Here is a 6,408-nt window from a genome sequence, read left to right as displayed (position 1 = left end):
TACTCCTTAGTTGCTCACAGGTTCGTATGATCACCTTGACTGATTGGCCAATTTGTTTTGCTCTGCCCTGAATTCAGATCGCAGCACTACCAACAAGTGGATTGTGGAGTAAGAAGGAGAGTGTGAAACTTGTTTTCCTTTTCTCTGAGAATTCTGGGAGTCAGGCATAATGGAGAACATTTCTCCAAATCTAGATGTTCTGTGATAGTTTTTCATCAATGTATTAAACAGAATGTGTTTCATCATAGTAAAATCAATGGTAAATAAATGAATAAAACAAAAGATACAAGGAACAACTACAGCAAACATGTATGGACTGAACAGCTATAGGTAAGTATAAATCCTATCTTTACAATACATATAAATAGTATGTTTTCCAGGACTGGGTCTTGAATTCAGGACTAGTGAACAGGCCTGACTTTTTTATCTTCATGTAAGGTGATCTTCCCCTTTATCCACATTGCTGCAGATTTACCCAGATCCTAAGTTCAAATTCAAAGCCTGTAAGTATAAACTGTGTGAATTGCAAGCCAGGGAGCTAATATTTTTCTCAGCATGGGGCCTGAACTAAGGTCGTAGCAAGTCCTCCTTTGCTTCGATAACCCTAGGATGGGGTGCAGCTACTGGACACCCAGGTGCTGCTGGGGTCCTAGAGCCCCAGGTGTTGTAGGGAAAACAATGCACAGAAAAATGTGGCCTTTTATGTTTTCTTCCTTTGCACAGTGACCCTTCTGGGTCTGAATGACACTGTTGCAAAGCTTACTTCATGTTGCATTACTGAAGGCTGGCAGACTATCAGGGAAGCCATAAGCCCTCGTGGCAACATAGGCCCTCATTTCGAATCCCCGTCCTGACACCAACCAATGGCATGAGGTACTAAGAAACTGGTTCCCATCCAAAGGAATAACACTAGAATTTTGTCAATGTCACAGTTCAACGAGTTGATCTTGAATCATGATCCTATAAAATTAAACAGCATCATTTCAGAAGGCTGGTTGATTTTATTTAATATTTATGAAGCATTAAAAGAATATTATTACTTACAGGAACACAATAATTTCAGGACACTGAGTGCTTTCATTAATATTTTAAGGATGAAAACAATAACATTAATAACATGGACGCATAATAAATACCCAGGAATTGGTAGGAATATATTCTATGTAACCGAATAATATATAGACATCTCTGGCACTCTATAAAGATATATATTTATTAGCATACTGCCATTTGCATGTCAATCTGTTCTTATTGGGTTAACCCCTGGGGCCCGTTCTCAGGTCCTGGGAACAACCTGTCAGCTCAATTTGCCCCAGGATGGCGTGTTTACACTCACCCATTCGTGAATTTGGCCTTGTAGGCCATGAGTTCAGATGCCAGCACTTCCAAACAATGAATCGTGGATTAAGAAGCTGATGGTAACACATGTTTTCTTTTACTGTGAATCTTCTGTGTGTCAGGTATGAGATGGAATACATATGTAGACCTATATCCTATGTAGTCAATGTTCTATTTGCTATAATAGTGAATATAATAAATGGTCAATACATGAATAAAACAAAAAATAAAATAACTACATTGAACACAATATGGAATCAACATATGTATATAACTATAAAACATATATGTAAATTGTACATGAATAGGGTGTTTTCTATTGCTGGGGATTGATTTCAGGCCTAAGGAACAGACTTGAATTTCTTGACTTCAAGGAAGCAAGTTTCCCCTTCCCAAACAGTGCAACAGGGTTACCCAGACTATGAGTTCCAATCCCAGTCCTGGTAGAAAAAATGTCACCTTTACAGTATGTGAGGCCCAATTCTTAGGATTTCATTATGCCTCCATTTAATGAATGTGATTGTTTAAATACTTAATAAAATATTAACTAAAATCGATCAATGTCGTGTAATATAATTGTGTATAATTTTGTCCTAGAATTATTCAAGAACTGTTCAATCATGACTTACATCACATTCCATTGGTAATCATATGGATAGGAACAAGTTTCTTAGGATCTCCTACCCTTTAGAGGTGGCAGGACCAGGATTCCAATAGTGGGCTCCAGCTCCCTCCACTTCAGCCTGAGGATAGGGAACTCACCAGTCTGTCCAAGAACATAAACAAGACTAGTGATTAGGCAGGCACCAGTGGCTCTCAGCAGACCTCCTTGATACTTATAAGGCTGTGATAGTAGGATCATGGTCAAAGTCACCTTAAGCAGGAAAATTCTTGAGACCCCTGTCCAAATTCAGTGCCAACAAAGCCAGAAGCTTTGTGGCTTTAGTGTAGAGGACCAGCCTTGAGCAAAAGCAGCTCATGGACTGTGCCCAGACCCTGAGTTCAAGGTCTGGGACTGGCAACAAACAGAAATACAAAACAATCTGTGTAGCCATCCAGCTAAAGCAGGTCACCCTCTTGTCCCCAACTGAATTGGTCAGAATTCCCTGGGAAAAGGGCTGGGAGAACCGCTGTGTTCTTGACTCCACCCATGCTGCATGCTTCACAGGATTCTGGCCACAACCCCATTCTTTCATGCTTCTTTCTGACCAATGGGATACAAGAATGGTGTCCACGCCCACATTCCATGTTGCCAGGTAGCACTGAGATTCCCTCTGTTAGTTTACACCATTACCAGCAGTTGAGGAAAGTAGCGGTGGCTGAGTGGTGAGGAAGAGACTCAGGTGACTTTGGAGTATAGTAGAAAATTGATGTTCCCACCCCCACCTGGCCCTTTCCCTCCCTTCACACGGTGCCAGGTTTCAAACCTCAGGAAAGGCCGTGCTGCCAGCAGGCCTAAATCCCCGACCTGGTCCTTGCCCCTAGTCTTCTGCTCTGGGCCCAAGTGTCCGTGATGCTGCCACCATCACTGCTGCCCCAATTGGAGCAGCTGCCAACAGCTTCTCCCAGCAGCACAGGTGAGTGGCCGCCCCAACACCAACCTACCCTGGGTCAAACACCCCTCTGGAGGCACCATGACCCCCTTGCGTGTTTCCTCTCCCTGGCTCTGATGAGCCACCATTCTGACTTGAGCATTTCTGAGATAGAAACTAAATATATGATCAGGCTGGGCTGGATCACAGTCCTCCTGTGAAAGATATGCTCCACCAGGCCTGGTCCTCTGTAATTGGGATAGTAGACATGTGGTGTCATGCTCAGTCATAGGTGTAGATGGATTATCCCAAACTCAGTCCACAGCAACAGATTCTTGACCACACGTGAAGCTCTTTGTAGGGCCTCAACCATTGGACCTCAGTCTCCTCACAGGACAGTTGTGAGGAAACAAGGGATTTATACAGAGAGATCTCTGGAGAATGGCTAGGCAGAGAGGAAGCGACCTTCAGATAAGGTTTTGGCAATTCTGTGAGCATATGACAGGAAGATACCAGAAAGGGCTCAGGTGGGGCTTGTTATTAATAGTGCAACAGGTGTGGGATTATGAGCCGAAACATGGCTCTTTCATTATTACCCTATCCCCATGAGGAAGGGGATCCTTCACTTTGTTCAATTTTGCAGCTGGGAAACCGAGGCACAGAGAAGCCAGGTGGTCTACTTATGACCTCAAGTTCACAGGAAGCTCGGCCTGACTTCTCTACCATGCTCCCTAGGACAATGGGTGCTATTCAGAACACTTGTTGTGGTGGGAAGTACACTTGTTTTCAGTCGTTTGAAATCTAGGATTGGGCACTGTTCCCGAGCTCCTCAGCTCAACACTAGCGCTCTATCACTTGAGATCACAGTGCCACTTCCAGTTTTCTGGTGGTTCTTTGGAGATAAGATTCTCACAGACGTTCCTGCCTGGGCTATCTATGAACCATGATCCTCATATCTCAGCCTCCTGTGTAGTTAGGATTAGAGTTTTATGCCACTGGCACCCGATTTAAGTGTAATCCTGATTTCTCTCTCTCTCTTTCTCTCAGGAACTGGTTGAATGTGTGCTGTAGGAGGTGGCACAACGTCCCCAGGTGGCTGGAACCCAAGATGGCCCACTCATTCTGGAGGTGGGCTGTGGATCAGAAGCTGTCTCATTCAGCGTGTTGATAGATCTCCATGAGGTAAACCCTCTGGGAGACTGTGAGGGTTATCCATTGTCCATCTAGCCTTACTGGATTTATTTTATTGTATTCTTTTCTACATTATTTTCTAGCACCTGGACAATACTATGGTACATAGTTACTGAATGAAAATGCAATGTCAACTTAAGAAAGTCATTTAGGGCTCTGGGAATGTGGCTTCATGATACAGTGATTGCCTAGCATGCATGAAACCCTGAGTTCAATTCCTCAGTACCACAGAAAAACATTGGAATTGTTGCTGTGCCTCAAGTGGTACAGTGATAGCCTTGAGCAAAAAAACAAAAAAAAAAATCCCAAACCAAAACCAAACCAAAAAACATTTAATTAGTAAATGCAAAATAAAGAACCCATACTTGGAATATATAATTGCTCCTGCCTACTGACACCTGACAATAGTCCCTAATTCATGAACTTTACTTATATTAGGATATTGTGTTGGAAAAAAAAGTTTTGTTCATTAGGTCACAGCAATTAATGTCTTGAATGTGCTTAGATGTCAGGTGAAGATTAATTCTGGAAATTAAAAGATTCCAGGTTTTTGAATGGTCACTGCTAATCACAATGAGAAGGGTAGTCTAAGTGAGATTTGGAAATATTTTTGGTCATTCATGGCACCAAGCAGCAGAGACAAATTAACAGTTGTGACAGAAGAGAAGGAATATTTCCAGAGTTAAGTAATAAATGGTAATAACTAAGGTATACCAGAAACTGTTTTAGAGAACCATTTTTAGATATTGAACAAATAGTTATCAACTAGTCTTATTCCTCATTACCTTTAACATTCTAAATCTCTTACACTACCTCTTAATAAACGTATATCCTTGTGTGCTGTTTTTACTTACTTTATCTTCTTTGCTTTCTAAAAATCTCAGTCTTTCTATATTTCTCTATGAACATTTCCTGATACTAAATACCTACACAGATGGCAGAGAATGATCATTTAAGGGTCCCATAACTGATGAGTTATTAATGAAACCACACGGACAAGGAGGACATATTTATTGTTACCTCAAATTTTCTGAAAAGCTGCAATGCCATCATTTGATTCAAATTTCCATTATTTGTTTACATAGTGTCATTCAGTGCACATAAACGCAAATATGAGCTGGTCGTTGGTGGTTCAGGCCTGTAATCCTAGCTATTCAGGAAACCAGAGGATTGTGGTTCAAAGACAGCCTGGTCAGGAATGTCCTTGAGACACTTATCTTCAATTAATCACCAGAAACCAGGAAGTGGTGCTGTAGCTTAAGCGGTAGAGTGCTCAACTTGAGCTGAAGAGGTGAGGGAGTGTGCCCAGGAACAGAGTTCAAGCCCCACAACCAACAAAAAGTGCAAATATTACCTTATGTTTCCCCAAAAGGAAGAACAAGATCAATAATCTTCTCAAGCAGAAAAAATTAATTTCAAAATGATTCAGTGCACCTACTTTTGCTGAATTATTTAAGTTATGGCTTCTTTGCTAGACATATTCTCTTCCTTTAAAAATTGTCAAATATTAGCTTTACAATAAACTTCATCTAATATTTCTTGTTTCAAAAGAGAAGTCTATACAGTTGATGTCACTTAGCTTTCTTACTATCTTAATTCAAAGCCAAACCAGGCAGGAGAGTCTGTCAAACTCTTACCGCAAATTGAACACCAAAAAACCAGAAGTGGGGTTTTGGCTCAAGCAGTAGTGTATTAGCTTTGGGGGAAGGTGGGCAGGAAAGACAACTGTTCAGGGACAGGATCCAGCCTCTGGGTTCAAGACCCAGAACCAGCACAAACTAACAAACAAGCAAACAAAAATCCCAGATATTTTTTGGGACCCTCCTTAAAGGAGTACTGGTCAGAGAAGATGCTCCTTTTGCTGATCAAACTCACTGGATCCTGCTTTTTTGGAATCCTTATTACTCTGGAGAACTCAGGACCAGACCAAAGGAACTGATAACTGACTCCTGCATCAAGAGAATCATCTCAGGATTGAAATATCCATCCATAAGACACTTTAAAACCTCCATGTCTTTGTTGCTTTGCTGGAGAACACTTTTAAAACAACGGTTTTTTTTTTCCTTTTGTTATATGCTGGCCTTCAAATGGTACATTATTTCTTTTTGTAACACTCTGAACTCGAAGTTTACAGAAAAATTTTATATGAGTAAAGAACACACTCGAAAAAGCCAGGGGCAGAGTTTCCTTCAAGCCTTGGGATACTTTTCTTGTACAGTAAAAAGGAAAGCACAAGGTAAATTGAACTTTGTTATTCCTCTGTGTTCCATTCCTCTCCTGGGGTCAGTTTCCACATCCAGTAACAGTTACTTCCAGTAACAATCGATGGTGCTGCTTGAGGTATAAT

The sequence above is a fragment of the Dipodomys spectabilis genome, unplaced genomic scaffold, assembly GCF_019054845.1.
Source record: "Dipodomys spectabilis isolate Male_0828 unplaced genomic scaffold, ASM1905484v1 ptg000064l, whole genome shotgun sequence".
Classification (NCBI taxonomy): domain Eukaryota; kingdom Metazoa; phylum Chordata; class Mammalia; order Rodentia; family Heteromyidae; genus Dipodomys; species Dipodomys spectabilis.
The sequence above is the reverse complement of the archived record's forward strand: the minus strand, read 5'-3'. Positions refer to the sequence as shown.